Here is a 17,560-nt window from a genome sequence, read left to right on the forward strand (position 1 = left end):
GTATCAGGAGACAGCTCTATCGGAAATTCGTCATATGGGGAAGTACGCCGTCGCCCGGACATACGGGGAGGGGGACAGACCTGGCAAAGTCCTAGAAAACTTAATCCGCCCCCGTTGCAGCACTAATCTAATTACCAGAATAACAGCAACAGATGGTAGCACACTCAATGACCCCGAAGATATAGCTGTTGGATTTCGTGAATATTATCAAACACTATACACCGCAAGGGGAAACTCAGATCCTAACGCCATAAACGAATATCTCACCCGCATGGTGTTACCGAAACTTTCGGAGAACGATAGGGAGGCTCTGGGGGCACCATTCACTCTGGGCGAGATAGTAAAAGCGCTGGGAAGCATGGCTGAGGGTAAGGCCCCGGGCCCTGATGGCCTGACTGTATACTTCTATAAAGCATATCAAACACTAATACTTTCGCACCTAAAAGAGGTATTTGAGGAGATGATCAAAGACGGTTGCATGCCTCCATCGATGAGGGAAGCCATGATAGTAACACTGCTTAAGCCAGGGAAGCCAAAAGAACAATGCTCCTCCTATAGGCCGCTGTCGTTATTGAATGTTGATGTCAAAATATATGCCAAAATTTTAGCGGAACGGCTGGCCAAATTACTGCCTCTGCTGGTAAAACCTGAACAGGCGGGATTCATCCCTGGCCGCAATTTAACCATGAATCTACGCAGGTTATTCGGCACAATACAGAACATTAACCCCGACAGGCAAGCAATAGCGGTCTTTTTGGATGTGGAAAAAGCGTTTGATTCGGTGGAGTGGGACTTCTTATGGGCAGCACTGCGTAAATTTGGAGTTGGGGATACTTTTCTACACTTAATAGCCACACTATACAGGTAACCACAGGCCAGGGTTCGGGTCATCGAGGCAGTGACGAAGGCACTGGGTATCACCAGAGGTACTAGACAGGGATGCCCGCTCTCCCCCTTGCTGTACGCGCTGGTGGCAGAGCCACTAGCTTGCGTGCTGAGGGAACGTCATGGACATCGGGGCCTTGACTTCAAGCACTACAAAGCAGTAATTTCAGCATACGCAGATGACACTTTGCTGTACATTAAAGATCCAAAATGTAATGCAGCACCGATGCTCCAAGAAATAGTACGATATGGAGCATTATCCGGCCTTGAAGTCAATTGGGGCAAATCTTTGATGTTCCCGCTGACTCCCACCACAGCGCAGATAGAAGTGGGATTCCCGCTTAAGTGGGAGACTGCCCCAGTCAGGTATCTTGGTATTAAGGTACACACCGACCCCAACATTATAGTGATGGAGAATTATGACACAGCGATAACTAAATTAGCAACAGATGTTAAGAAATGGATACGACTCCCACTGTCCCTGCTTGGCAGAGTGGCACTGATGAAAATGGTGGTGTTGCCGTGTTTTCTCTTTTTGTTCCAGAATATCCCGATGGTGCTACCCAAGAAATATGTTGCCACGTTAAGATCACTCCTCTCAAAACCAGCCTGGACCGGCAAACAGCCCCGGGTGCAGTGGCGTGTACTGACTTTGCCATATGAGCTCGGTGGCCTGGGGGCACCGGATCTGGAAGCCTATAGTGTGGCGGCTCGAGCTGCAGTGGCGCAGGCTTGGCTCCATGGCCCAGGAGATACCCCATTTCTTGGTATAGAGAGGGAGCTGGCAGCACCAGCTCCGTTACAGGGAAGACTATACCATACCCCAAGCAGGCAATATAGAAAATTGGCATCCCTAGACTCAGTAGCAAAAGCATGGCAAAACTAAAATTGGCTATGCTGTACTCCCCACAGATACAAGTAGATTGCTGTACTTGGTTCCAACTTTGGCAGGACAGTAAACTGATATACGCCCTTAGTGAACTAGGCATTAACACATTGGGGGACCTATTTGAGAACGGCAGTATGAAAAGTTGGGACAAAATAAAGGGGGGTACCGGTAATACTACTCCCCTACACCAATTCCATTACCACAGGACACGACATGCTCTAGCACAGTTGTTGGGCGATGACATGCAAGAACCTCCTGAGATCACATCGCTTTCTATGATCCTGCAAGGAAATTGTACGAGACACTTGGTGTCCCGTCTGTACGCAACAATACAGGGGACAAGAGACCAGGAGCTCTCAAGGCCCCGAGTGGAATGGCAAAGAGATCTGGGGGTACAGATTACAGACGCGCAGTGGCGTTCCTGCTGCACTAAGACACGCACTATCTCCTTAAATGGCAGACACCGTCTCATTCACTTTAAATTCCTTAACAGAATATATTATACCCCAATCCGTTTACATAGATATGGGTTGCGTGAAAATTCAAACTGCCCCAGATGTGGGATGGAGCAAGCCGATTTTTTACATATGGCATGGGCATGTGAGAATATGCAAACCTTTTGGAGAGCGATATTTAGAGAATTGGAAACTATAACTAGTATACAAATAGATGCTGAACCAATTTTGGCCCTTATGGGGTGGGATATCCATTTACCAAAATCAATACGTAAATTAGTGGCAATGGGTCTGGTACTAGCTAAGTGTAGAGTTGCCATGCGGTGGGACCGTGGGACGATTCCTAAAGTAGACGAATGGCATAGAGATATGACCTATTGCAACACGCAAACAGACACTTACAGCGAGTTACTCCCTCCCGCTAACAAACCAGCGAAATTCTGGGACATATACAGACAGTACCTTATAGGGAAAGAGACTGGAGAAGCAGAAGGAGAGACAATTGATTGATAAACAAAGCAAGATGGTAGATAGATATATAGTCCAAGACCCCCAATGGTTGGATACATAAGTAAAAGGCTATGTGCTACTAAAATACAGAAGGAGAAAATGCACATCGAAATGATACAATGTGCTGTTTAAATTGTATTAGTCTGCAAACACACGATTTACTGTACTGCTTTACTTGTTTGTATAAAAGCATAAATAAAAGGTTAAAAAAAAATAATAATAATACAACGATAAGTGGTATTCACTTCACATTAGAAACCACTAAGATATTCTGCTCGTTTAACATTGATCAAAAAGGCCTTGTATCTCAAAACACAGCCTTGTATGCCAGACCTGGTGCACACTGGTTCAACCATGTGAAAACTGGGGAGAATGACTACAGATATGCCAAGAATTGGCTGCAGTGAAGTCGCTAGTGGATAAAAAGGTGAAGTCGACTAATCTTTCGCCTTGTTTCAACTACACTATGTAATCATGTTCTGTTGTACTTTGCTTTAAAGAACAGATCACTTTAGAGTGAAGTCAGCAGGGTTTAGATGAATATCTCATTACGAAACTGAATTTTTTCAATGAATACATATGACATTGTTAACAGTTATTCATTATGTTGCACAACAATGTGTCTCGTTTTTATATTAATAAAATGTTTCATTCGTGACATATATTGTTTTTGAGTACCTTCGTTTTCATTCTATTTACAATTGGAGGGATTGGGACCAAGGATTTTAAGGCCCATATTTATACTTTTTTAGCGCCGCTAAAGTTGTATTTTGTAAGGTTGAGTAAAGAAATGACGCTAATGCAGTGCTAAAAAAGTATAAATGTGGGCCTAAGTGTTAACACATTTTTCATAGACACAGAGGCCCATATTTATATTTTTTAGCGCCGCATTTGCGCCACTTTTTGACGCAAAAAACGGCGCAAACTTACAAAATACAATTGTATTTGCAAGTTTGTGCCGCTTTTGCGTAAAAACATGACGCAAATGCGGCACTAACAAAAGTATAAATATGGGCCAGAATGCATAAAACTCTTTAATAGATCAGGTCCCAAGATATGCTGTGATAAGGCCCACACTGGTTCCCCACAACAAAGTAGACTCTGGAACAGACTGTCTAACAGATAATGCTTTTAACTGATTGGGTGGAAGACCCCTCAAACCCTCGATTCTGAGTGTTGTGTTAATTAACGGTACATGAGCAAACATATGTCTGCACTGGGGTGGTTATTACAAGGGCGATGGAGTTTATTTCACCAGATAGTGACCGGGTGTGATAAACTCTTTATCACTGAATACATTTGGCAGGTTAAACCTGCTGGAATTTATTGAGAGAATGTTATTTTTGTTCCTGATTTGAGAGGAGAAAACCTATCATGGGTGGTATTTTATGCATTATGCACAAGTTCAGTTCTGAACCCGAGGGTATAAGTTTTTGACAGGTGCAATGAACATTGTCTTTCCCACAGGTACACGAGTGTTCGAGACCGAAGTCACAATCCAAACTCGGGTCTCACAGATACATTGATGCAACCCCAATTGGCTACCGGTTGTCTCTGAACTGGGAAAAGGGAACATTTTCAACATTCGGTCAGGGAAATTAAGTTGACAATCAGGCCTTCCTCTCAAATATGGCCAAATACTGACCAAATGTATCCCCTAACCTACATGTAGTAGGAGGTGAAGAGAGGAAGGCAATCTAATACTCCAACACCAAAGAGATGAGAAATGTATTTATCTTTATTCAATAACTGATCCATAACCTCAGAGACGTTTGGCAGGCTCCACAAATCAAGGCAACTGACCATGCCAAGAGATCCAGAACTCATCAGCAACTCAAAGGATGCAGAATAAATCACAGACACGTAGAACTTTAAATACTATAAGCACCATAGTAAAAAGAAGATACAAAATACAATAATACAATCCATTACTATAGTACAAGGAATATTAGTTGCACATACAACATCATGAACTAAAATCATATTCATGCAATCTTACTGGTTGAGAAAAACATGTGCTAGCAATCACATTTCCATCCTTAAATTCTTTCCTGCCGTGCAACTGTTAGAACTTATACCTAAATTTACCACTTGTTCAGCAGAGAAAAGTGTGGATTGATCCTCTGAAGCCTGTTTGAGTGAATCATTAACCCACATAGAGTCAGAGTTTCCCTGATCAACACAAGTGTGAAAATAAATCTCTGCTTGATAATCAGTAATGGGAATTACACTCTTTGTTCCACTAGCTTTTACCATATAACAGAACTGAATTAGTTTTAACTTTGAAAATCTTGACAGGTTCAGAAAACATGGATTTTCTTGTCATTGCTCTAAAATGTTTTTTAATCAATACCCATCCTCCTTCCACAAAGTTCCTTGTTTTCTCATTCTTCATCTTGTCAAAATATATATTTTTAATTTCTTGGGCCAGATTTACAAGAAAGTGGCGCTTCAGCTCTGATGTGCCACATTTCTTGTGCCCCCCCCATCCCCTAACAACACCATGTGTATGCCGTATTCACAATACAGCGAATCATGGCACATGTTAGGACAATAGTGTCAATATCTATGATGGTATTGTGGTAATTTGCAGAATTAGTGCCATAAACTGTGGCGCTAATCCTGCAAAGTAAAGGGAGGCCCATTGAAAGTAAAGGACACATCATTTTAACGCCTGCTCTGAGCAGGCATTAAAGATGACGCTAAAACGGTATAGTGAAATATTGTAAATTTCACTGCGCCATTTTTAGGGGCCTCCCTTTTGGGGAACGCCCCCATGTATATATTATGCCTGGCACAAGCCTAATATGCTGCAAGGGTGGTGAAAAGTGGCGAAGGAGAATGGCCCCCTTAATGCCACGTTAGCATAAAAAATGATGCTACTGTGATGCTAAGAGGTGTTAGGGCCTTGTAAATCTGGCCCTTTGTTTGATTTCTACAGTACTCCTCATGGAACTTAATGTCACGACTTACGTGCTGCTTAAACCTGGAGTCCGCAGAACAAGTGGCGTGGGTCTTGTTCTTGAATGTTCAGCCTTGGCCCAGGTAGGGGTGACTCTTTCTGGTAGCCACGGTGCTGCAGGCAATGGGAACGCCAAGAGCACACTGTGTCCCTCAGAAGTAGCGCCAGAGGGAAAAAAACCCTGAAGAGGGGAAAAAACTGCCAAAATAGGTTCCTGAAACAGGGACAAAAAGAAAAGGAATCAAGAGAGGCAAAATACAGGAAAATATACTGGAACCGACGAGAACCAGCACAGGAAGGCAAAGAAATAGGAGCGAAGACACCATCCAACAGAAAGTGTTGCAGCGCAAGGAGAGAAAGTAAAATAGCCCTTAAATACCAACAAACAGGAAGCGACCAACAGGAAGTACAAGGACACCATCTTAGATAGGGAAAAAACACATAGAATAGAATGAACTAGGAGCCATAGAGAGTAGGGAACAAGGAATGCTGGGAAGAGAAGGAAAATATGGGATGGGAGAAAAAACATAAAGGAAGGCACAACCAGATAGCCAGAAAAAGAAGAAAAGAAAAGAACAGGTGAGTGGGGGGGTCAGACCTGCCTGTGAGCGCGGTGCATGAAGGTAGAACGAGGCCCCATGCCCAATTTGGGGCCTCGGAGAATGCAGAGCAGCCTAGGGGCGTGGCGCGTCTTGTGCCCGCATGCCATAGCCTGAGCCGAATGTTCGGCTCGTGCCACGCACAGTGGCGCGACACTTAAGCATTTTGATTCAATAATCCTATTTTTTGTCAGAAATAACATTGTTGGAGAATAGTTCTCTTTTTACATAGTTTGCCCCCACTTTATGCCTGGTTATGGATACAGCCTAGAAGTTGTTAATGCCCAGAGCCCAATTGGCAACACCTTTAGCTGCCACTATAAGGCCTTAGTAAATGGTACCTAGGTACTGAGGGCATAGGGTTCTAAAAGTAGGCCCCTGAGGGCAGCAGCACTCTTTGTTTCCCCTTCTAGAGCCATGGATCTAGATGCAGCCAGTCCTACCATTGAGTGCTGTGGTGCAAACCTAAAATACAAACTCAGCATGGCACACTGCTGTGTGTCCTTTCCACTATACACTACATGCATGGTAAGACACCCCTCTGGCAGGCCTTCCAGCCAGAGGGCAGGGTGCACTATACTGTTTGTGAGGGCATAGCTGCATGAGAAAATGCCCCCACTGTGTCCTTGCAAACCTGGGACATAGTAAGTGAAAAGAGCAGCCATTTTAATACACGTGCTGAACACTGGTCAATACGAGTTTCACAGCTTCATGATGGCCACTCTGAACCCTGGGGTGTTTGGTATCAAACAACTCAGAAAAAGAAATCCAGACTGGTACCAGAATTTATTAGCAAATGTATCCTGAGGTCACCTTAGCGGTGGCCCCTGCAAAAGGTAACTACCCTGGCATGGTTGCTGGCTGGTCCTATCCATCCTGCCACCACCAAATACAAAGCTGCATCCCTTGGGTGAGAGATTCTTCTCTCTGGGGGTCAAAACAAATTCCTTTCTGGGTGAAGGTGCTGACATCCCCTCACTCAGGAATGGTCACGACCCTGTAGGCAAGCTTCAAAGGACTTAAAACCTCTGAAACTTGACCTTCTAGCCTGCTGCTAGCAGCAGATGGCTGCCCCCATTGCAAACCCCCACTTGTAGCAGGAACTACGGTGGGAAAAATAAACAAAGGACAGGAGGAGTGGCCCTATCTCACATGCACCACCCCTAAGGTGCTGGATGTGGGGTGGACTCTCCATTTCATTTTCCTCCATTTAGGATGGAAGGGAAATATCCAATCAGGTGTAGAGAAGTGACCTCTGCCCATAGGAAGTGTAGCCACCCTAAGGTAGGTGACCCATTGGTCACTATCAGGTTCCCCCTAAAATACCCCTGAAATACAGTATTTAGTGGACATCCCTAGACCAAGAAATTAGATTCTAAGGACTCAAGAAGACCAGCAACAAAGAAGGCCCTAAGCACAAAACTGAAGATCTGCTGCACAAAGAAAAGGTGCCAAACCCTACCTGCCGCAACAGGACTCGACAATGGCTCAACAATCCCTATTGAGGGGTTGCTTGGACACTGGACAGACTCTAAAAATGCCCAGAGGACCTCCACTCTTCAAATCACCAAAGATCTCCCTCCAGAGTGAAGGCTTCATTCTGCAACCCCAAGAAACCAACAATCCAGTTCACTACACTGACCAGCTGCTGACCATCGAACTGGACACCGCAGCTAGCCCTAATGATACAGCACAGACCGCGAGGACAAATCCAGCCAGTGTGCCAAGTTTAGTGGTACTGCACCCTTTGGCGGCCAAACCACACCATTACTCTGGGTAGTGGTGACTACACATCGGACACCCCGAATGACAGTCCACTCCGGACTGTAGAAGAACCAGGTGGAAGCCCCCATTGAGGGACTTCAGAAACCACCAGGACCTCCCACCAGAGGGCTCTTGCTGACATGTAAGCAACCCTCAAACTGGCCTACCTCCTTCTTCTAAGGGCCTCTTTGAGCACAGCTCCTGGCTCAATGATTTGCTCTGCACACGGCCGTCCTGTGCCCTGCACTGAAGATCCAGCTGTGCTTTAAGGGTCCCCCACCCCTCGCAACTTCGACATTTCAAGGGAACCCCCAGGATTCACCTTTAAACTTACATGGGCAGTGCCGTTCCAAGTGGCCCCCACAGTGGCCCTGTACCAGCTCTAGAGACCTTTTCCTGCTGCTCTCGCTGGAAACGGGAGCCGCCTGAACTTCTCAAGCTGGCACAGGGTGCCCACTGATGGTCTCGACCAACCTGCAAAAGAAGAACTTGGTAAACCTACTGTCTAATTATATATGCATTTTTAAAGGTTATTCTTTATCAATTCCTATGGTGCGTGAATAGGCACAAAAATACTATTTTTAATATACTTCAAAAATTCATAACTTAAAAAGTACTTTGATGGTCTTGGTCTTAAAATTTTGATAAAAATCTGTAGTATTTTTTTGTAAATTGGTGTTGAGTTATTCTTTTGAGTGTGTCTTGCTTTATTGATACTCTGAGTACAACAAATGCTTTGCAATTCTCCAAGATTAGGCTAACTGCTCAACCAAGCCACCTTTAAAATTAGAGCATTAGATGGTCTAGTTTTTACCTCTGTAAACCTAGGTGTGGTTGCCTGGACCCCCTGCACAGCGTGCCTAGCTTTGCACACTACATAGAGGGCCAGCCTCCTTGTAACCAGTTAGGAACCAAATTAGAATTACATTTAAGTTTAGTGAAGAGAATTTGGAACTCTTATACTACATTGTGGTGTGGTTAAATATGCCCATAACTTCCCTTCTAAAAACTTGATACATCCAGACCAGAGGTGATGGCAGTTTGCACACCTTCTTTTAAAGATTGATTAGCTCTCATAACGAGACCATTTGATGATTGAATATAGAGAACTACTTGTCAATGTTTTGTGTCAAAATCCACTACAAATTGTTTCATTTCTTTTGAGACAAAATGTAACTCATTATCCGTTACTATACATGTGGGTGCCCCTTCAACTTTGAATGTGTTTTTAAAAACTGTATAGCATTCTTGGGGCCTGATTACAAGGCTGGTGGTCTAGAGCCTGTGGTCAGACTGCCAGGCTACTGCTGTAGCCACTGGGATTGGTGATCCCGATGGGCTGACGGTGGCAGAGGTCAGAATCAGCCAGGACAGCGCTGCATGCAGTGTCGCTTGCTGGTTCCGACCTGAATGTCCGCCAGCCTTTTCATGGCTGTATCACTGCCTTGAAAAGACTGGAGTGGAACAACTGCAGGGGGCCACAAGAAGGCCCCTACACTGCCGTTGCCCTTGGTATGGGCAGTGCAGGGCTCTCCCTTCCCAGCACCCTTGTAATGGTCACTGTCTGCTGGTTTCCACCCGTCAGCCCAGCAGGAAAGTCGTAATGGGCCTGGCGGCTAGGTATTCCGATTAAGTGTTTTGCAAGTAGCAGATATTTCTAAATGTCCCTGGTGAGCGATTTTAAATAAACTGTTTCTCAAACTTGAGGATGGAATAAATAAACAATTTCTCAAACATATTTTGTTCTCACATGATAATTCAGGCGATATTTGGTGTAAAGTTTTCAATTGAAAGTTGTTTTTCATTGGGCCACCCTTTTCTGATATAGTCTATTTTATCCAAGATAACATCAATAGCTGTGGCAGTCACCCATTCATTTCTGTTATCAAACCAATAGAACCCTGAACACCATCCAGAGTTGCAACTACACACTCAGTTTAAAAATCATTATCTAATGGTTCCAAGACTGGTAATGCAATCATGATAGGCCATCCCTGTTAAATTCCTACCCCCTTGAATGTATTTCATTGCTACATTATATTCTTGTAGCTTAGATAAAAGCCTCACAATTCATGCAAATGCCTTACCCAAACCAATACCACTTAACAAATGCACTAAAGATTTATGGTCAGTATGTCGAAGTAAGCCTCAGCAAGGCCTACTAGTGCAAGGGGTTTGCCCTTCTCTGCACAAAGTCATCAGAACATATAGGAAGAAGTTGGCACAGAACTGAAATAAAAGACAAAGTTTATTAAACCTCAAGAGGTGGTACTACAGTTCAAACAGCACCCTTCGGTAATGTTTGAAGTATCACACTGAACTAAGAGAGCATGGTCCTTTTATACCCAGGCAGGGGCTAAAAAGAAGGTGGTACAATTATAGAAGCAAGACTTATATACATATAAGGTCATATGGAAATGCACAGTCGACAGGTAGGAGGGGCTAACAGTTTTCAAGGACTAGTAGACACATTACTGTCTGTTACTAATTACTAACAGCTTCAGACCTTACTGGGCATGTGCAAAGTGGGAGATGCTAAATATAACTTGTCACTAGACAGATTTTCAAAAGTAGTTAACAGGAAGGTAGAACAGAGCACATGGCGAGCACATGGCAGCATGTACCAGAGATAATGGATGCATGAATACAAATGGATTCCGCGAAATGTTCACAATAGTTGCTAAATACAAGATGTCTTCTGCTAATGCTTAATCTAATCGCTACTAAATTACAACAAGTATATATGTCAAATGCTGTTCCCCTGATAATTGTTTTAAGTTTTTGTACCCCCCCCCAGGTGCATGCTAGAGCTTGCCGCTCGATTGTGGTGTAATGCACTTCAGAATCCTTTTGCATATGTGGTGAAAATTCCACAGTGTATCTCTTTCCTGCTATCCATTGACCAAATACAGCCACTATGCTTTCAAACTGGCATCTTCAGTGCTAAAAGATTTACCATTAGGTACATATGAGCATAATGCAGGTGCATTTACTATTTTGTTTTGTAACTTCTTCAAAAGCTTCATCTACTTGATTTGACCATAAAAATTTGGAACCTTTAATGGCTGCACAATTAAAGCATATCCTGGAATTAAATGGGCATAGTATTCGAATAAACTGAGGAATGAATGCAAAGAATATTTATTATTAGGAGGAAGTGCTTTGACTATGGCTTCAACATTGCAAAACTTTGGTTTTATTCCCTCTGCTGATATGATGCAACCTAGATAGTTAACTTGTTGTACCACTAATTGACATTTATTAGGTTTTACTGTCATAACTCTTTCCTCTAGAATCCTTAAAATTTGATTTTGATTTAAAGCAAGACTTCCAGATGATGTTCATCTGTTTCTGTGAAAATGAGACTATCATATTGGAATGCTTGCACATTAGGTATGCCACTAAAAAGGTCATCTATCATCTTTTGAAATACACTGGCTGTTGATGCTAATACAAAGGCAGCTATAGGTATTTAAAAGCACCAAAAGGTGTAATGAAAGTTGTTATGTCGTCAGATTCTTGACTCAATGAAATTTGGTGATATGCACAATGTTGCCAGTCATTTCCTGGATTTGGGGCAAAAGATGGCAATCAACTATTATATTTTGATTCACAGATCTCAAATCAACACGCTATCTAAGTTCCCCATATCATTTATTTGTCAAGACAACTGGTAAGACCCATTCTGAAAAAGCTGGAGCCTGAATAACTTATTCAGAATACTACATCTCCAATAGTGTTTGAAGACCATCTCTTACACTCAAACGCACTGGGCAAACTTTATGTTTCACAGAAATCGGTTGTTTCTTCTATTTGATCCTATGCTAAAACCCATTAACTATCCCTATTTCATCCTTGAAAACGTTAGGAAATTTTGATACCATGTTCTGCAAAATGCTATTCGGATCATCAGTAATAGACAAAAAAGGTATTTCTCCCAAAACAATAGGAGGATCATATCAGGGATGTAAGTGAACATCCATCCTACAATGTTACGTCCTTTACCGTTTCATAAACATTTGTCCAAATAAGTCTTCCTAGACATTCTAAAGTAGTTTAAAAGTAGCCCAACAAATGAATGTCCTGCTCTCCAAATGCCTCAGGAATAATGTCAGGTTTAGATAAAGGAATGAAATCAGACCACAATTCATAAAATGTGGTATCAGCTAAAATGGTGATTAGTGCAGTAGAATCTGCCATAAAGGTACAGTTTTCTGCCCCAACAGTAGCCTGACATGTTTGTCCTTTAATGTTTCCTACTAATTTATGAGAATCCTGGTCATAAATGGTTAGACAAACACTGGCATTTTTTTCTTCTACAATACCCTCTTCTTCTAAGTACAGGTTACTTGTTTTGATTTTGTCATTTCCACTTAAATTTCTAAAAACTGCTTGGAATCTTACAACAATGATTGAATCTTTTCCCTAAGGCAGGGCATGAGGACCTATTCCCTAGATGTTCCTGGACCCACATCTGAAACACATACATCCATTGTGAATGGTTTGAGGCATCTTGTTTTTACCCTTTTTGCATTCACCACACACACACCGTGGAATCTTGCGACAAATAATTAACAGCTGGAACCAAATCTTGTTTTGAAATTATCTGAGACAAAACTACAGATCTTTATCTGCTGTTAGCAATATCTAAAGTTTCCACCAGGGAGGGAATTTTGCAGGTTAATAAACTTTCTTGGACTTTTTTTGAAAAACAAACAGAAATCAGCCCCTTATGTAACTATCTACATTATTCTCAAAGTCACAACTAGATGCCAGGACTCTAAGTGTAGCAATATATTCTTCAATAGATTCATTGCTCGACTGTTTACACTTGAAAAAGTTGTGTTTCTCTAGAAGAATACTCAACTCCTTGGCACACTGCTTGCATAGTCTAGCCTTTGCTTCCAGATACAGATCCCAAGCTACACCTTCTTGCAAAGGTGCAGAAATGTGAGGTAAAGTATCAAAGCCCCTTTGTCCTGCTATATCCAAGTGATTAAACAGTAGTGCCAACTTCCTGGGTGGATTGTAGCAATTGGCATTCGCAGTCAAATAATTCTCAAAAATACATATCCACTCCTTCCACTTTATCTTTGGTTTTCCTGTTTTTTGCAGAAAAGGCGGTGACTATATGGCTCTGTAGTATATTGGAGCTCCATTGGCGCGCTAGTTGAACAGAGAACACCTTCCACACATAAAAGCATCTCTGCACGCGCAATGGAGCAGAAAGTTTTGCTTACATGAGGCTTTTGTTCGAAGGTTTGGTTTTCTGCCGCGTGTGTTTGCGCGATCAGAGAACGGAACGTTAGACAGAAGCTGTGGTTGAGGCATGGAAGCGACGGCCCGCACTGCGCTGGGTTGATTTTGTTGGATGAAATTATTTAAATAAACTGCCCAGCTTAGAACCCCCATTTTGGATGTTCTTTACAGCTTACCATATGTGGCGAGGAGCTGTGGAGCTACATTACCCCAAGCGCTCACTTTTTTAATAAGATGCCCACATGATGATGGTGCCTTTCACCTGGAATCTCTAGAAAGCCTCTGGACAGCGTTAATCACGGTGAGGCAACACAAAACATCTCCTAGCTGTCTGCTTTCCTTCCCATGACGACCTAGTCAGAGGGTGTGTCTACAAAAAGACTTTTAGCGAAACATGGTGGCCATTTTTAAACAGTAAGCCTTCCTCAGGGTTCAATGGCTATTTTCAGGAAAATGCTTCCTGTGAGCTTCATGAGTTGGTAAAGACATTGAAAATTATATATTTTCATTTTTCTAAGTGATATTTTTTCTCTATCAAGCTGACATGCAATCTGTTACCCCCCCCCACCATTTTTGGAAACACCTAGGGAGCCAGCTATATAATGGAAACAGTGGTATGATACCTTTGAAACATATTTGGGTGCTATTGGTGCATCAAGATTTAGGTGGTCATTACAACCTTGGCGGACGGTGTTAAAGCGGCGGTAAGACCGCCAACAGGCCGGCGGAAAATTTTTTGGAATTACGACCGTGGCGGAAACCGGCAACTAAGACAGCCACTTTAACACTCCGACCGCCACGGTGGTACAAACAAACAGCGCGGCGGTCACCGCCAACAGACAGGCGGGAGACAATGTACCGCCCACACTATTATGACAGGCCAATCCGCCACCTTTTCCGGGCGGAAACAGGCATTTCGAAGGAAAAACGCTCACCTCTACACACTCCACGAGGAACGACGACACCATGGAGCCGGAACTCCATATTCTTGCTGCGCTAGTCTTCCTGCTCCTGTACCAGGAGCACCAACGCCTGCGGCGAAGACCACGGTGAGTACTGCACCTACGACATAGGGGAGGGGGGAGGCAAAAAACAGGGACACACACACGCAACACCCCAACCCCCCCCCTCACCCACTACAACACACACACCAATGCATATCCAAACATTACAGTAACACCCCCCAACCCCCCTGGAAGAATGAGTGTAACCATTGTAATATATCAAAAGTCAGTAAGCAAATATATACATATATACACTATTAACAAAATATACACCACGATTAGTAGTCCAGGTATTGCACCATTCATAGTCCGTGGACCACTGGGCCCAAAATGCATGGGCGAGGCCCACACAAGATGCCCGAACACGACGGAGAGAACACTGCTGGGGCATCAGATAGAAATACAACAGGCACCTCAGGGGGAAGGGAAGGGGGGGCACCTCAGCCGGATGAGTGCACAACGCCACCTCCACGAGGGGGCTCCATGCCCACTGCTTTATCCTGGGGAGTGCAAAGCCACAGTCTCTCAAGTCTCTACACTGGGTGGTTTGCCCACTGTTCGTAGTGGATGCATGTCTCCACTGGTTCTGGAGGGGGACTGGTGCCCAGAGTGCTTCATCCTGTGCAGGACAGACGGAGTGGATGCATGTCTCCACTGGTTCTGGAGGGGAACTGGTGCCCAGAGTGCTTCATCCTGTGCAGGACAGACATAGTGGATGCATGTCTCCACTGGTTCTGGAGGGGGACTGGTGCCCAGAGTGCATCACTCACCCCGTGACGGTCCCAGTTGCTTCAGTGCCCCTGCCGCTCATGGGCTAGCGGTGCATGAGTTGGCGGTCCTTGCCCTGTTCAGCGGTGCTTGATTTGGCGGTCCTTGCCCTGTTCAGCGGTGCTTGCCCTGTTCAGTGGTGCTTGACTTGGCGGTCCTTGCCCTGTTCAGCAGTGCTTGCCCTGTTCAGCGGTGCTTGACTTAGCGGTCCTTGCCCTGCTCAGCGGTGCTTGCCCTGTTCAGCGGTGCTTGACTTGGCGGTCCTTGCCTTGTTCAGCGGTGCTTGCCCTGTTCAGCGGTGCTTGACTTGGCGGTCCTTGCCCTGTTCAGCGGTGCTTGCCCTGTTCAGCGGTGCTTGAATTGGCGGTCCTTGCCCTGTTCAGCAGTGCTTGACTTGGCGGTCCTTGCCCTGTTCAGCGGTGCTTGCCCTGTTCAGCGGTGCTTGACTTGGCGGTCCTTGCCCTGTTCAGCGGTGCTTGCCCTGTTCAGCGGTGCTTGACTTGGCGGTCCTTTCCCTGTTCAGCGGTGCTTGCCCTGTTCAGCGGTGCTTGAATTGGCGGTCCTTGCCCTGTTCAGCGGTGCTTGAATTGGCGTTCCTTGCCCTGTTCAGCGGTGCTTGAATTGGCGGTCCTTGCCCTGTTCAGTGGTCTGTGCCCTGTTCAGCAGTGCTTGACTTGGCGGTCCTTGCCCTGTTCAGCGGTGCTTGACTTGGCGGTCCTTCATTGCCCAGCTGGGCTGGGGCTGGCGGTCCTTCATTGGTCGGATGGGCTGTGGCTGGCGGGGCCCTCCTGAGCAGCTGGGCTGTGGCTGGCGGGCCCTCCTGGGCAGCTGGGCTGTGGCTGGAGGGGCCCTCCTGTGCAGCTGGGCTGTGGCTGGCAGGGCCCTCCTGGGCAGCTGGGCTGTGGCTGGCGGGGCCCTCCTGGGTAGCTGGGCTGTGGCTGGCAGGGTCCTCCTGGACAGCGACGATGGGGCTGGCGGTGGCGTCCTGGGCAGCGACGATGGAACTGGCGGTGGCCTCCTGGCCAGCGGGGATGATGGCAGTCTTCTCAGCCGTGCTGCTCCTCCCAGACTTTGCGGGTTTCTTCTGCCCCTTCCCCACCTTGGGAGGAGTCACAGCTGAGTCCACACTCCCCCGGGACCCCTGTGAGCGGCTTGGGTGGCTGGAGGCTTCCCCCTCTCCCGCCGGGCACTGGCCAACTTCTGGTGCTTCACAGGGGGGGGACTGGCTGTGCTCTGGCTCCGTGATACACTGGCTGGCCTGGTGGCCGGTGCACTCCACATACCTGTGACAACAGGCACCACTGGTCCCGGAGATTTTGTGGCTGAGGTGCTAGTACGGGACGTATGAGTTGGACGGGGGGGTGGTGGGAAATAGGTTAAGGGTGGACAGGAAAAGTTGTTTGGAGACACTGGGACGGGTAGCTGGAGGGGGTTTGGGAGTGGAGGAAGAGGTGGTGGTTGTAGGAGGTGTAACTTTTGTGGCTTTGGGTGCAGGTGCATGCGCTGGAGGCTGTTGTGAGGTGGATGTATGTTGGGTGGGTGGGTGTGTGCCTGCGTTTGTGTATCTTGGGAGGGGGCGTCACAGACACACTGGGAGAGGACACAGGGGACGTGTGAATGGTAGTGGGGGTGGTGACTGCACGTGAGCGGGGTGTGGTGGTAGGTGTGCTGGTGCGGGACGTAGTGGCTGTAGAGGTAGTGCATGCAGGTGTGAGTGTAGACGAGACTGGGAGGGAGGAGGGAGATGAGGAGGAGGGGGACACAGTGGAGGCAGTGGATGTTGGTGTGTCTGTATGTGTGTGATGCTTGCGTGAGTGCCTGTGGGATGTGTGGTGCTTATGTTTGCCTGAGCTTCCCTTGTGTGGTGAGGTGTGTGCAGGCTGGTCTGATGGTGTGCTTGGGATAGGCAGAGGTACAGGGGATTGGGTCTGGGTGGAGGAAGTTGGAGGGGGAGGCTAGACACAGGGACAATGGCTGGCATCAGTGCTGAGGCCAGAGTTTGAAAGGTTTGATGAAGGGCAGCCTGACCAGAATGAATGCCCTCCAGGAATGCATTGGTTTGTTGCAACTCCCTTTCTACACCCTGGATGGCATTCAAAATGGTAGACTGCCCAACAGTGAGGGACCTGAGGAGGTCAATGGCCTCCTCACTGAGGGCAGCAGAGGTGACAGGGGCAGGGGCTGAGGTGCCTGGGGCGAAGGTGATGCCCACCCTCCTGGGTGAGCGGGCACGGGGCACACGCTGAGGGGCAGCTGGAAGGGTGGTGCTGGTGGGGGGGTGGCAGCTGTACCTGTAGTAGTGGGGGGCACAGATGTTGCCGCCACCACAAGGGAGCTCCCATCGGAGGACGAGTCCGTGTCGCTGGTTTCAGCTCCTGTGACCACTGTGGTGCTCCCCTCGCCCTCCGTCCCACTGGTGTATTCAGAGTCTGTAGTGTGGCCCTCCATGGCCACGTGGGACGGAG

The sequence above is a fragment of the Pleurodeles waltl genome, chromosome 6 (genome assembly GCF_031143425.1).
Source record: "Pleurodeles waltl isolate 20211129_DDA chromosome 6, aPleWal1.hap1.20221129, whole genome shotgun sequence".
In the NCBI taxonomy this organism is placed as follows: Eukaryota; Metazoa; Chordata; class Amphibia; order Caudata; family Salamandridae; genus Pleurodeles; species Pleurodeles waltl.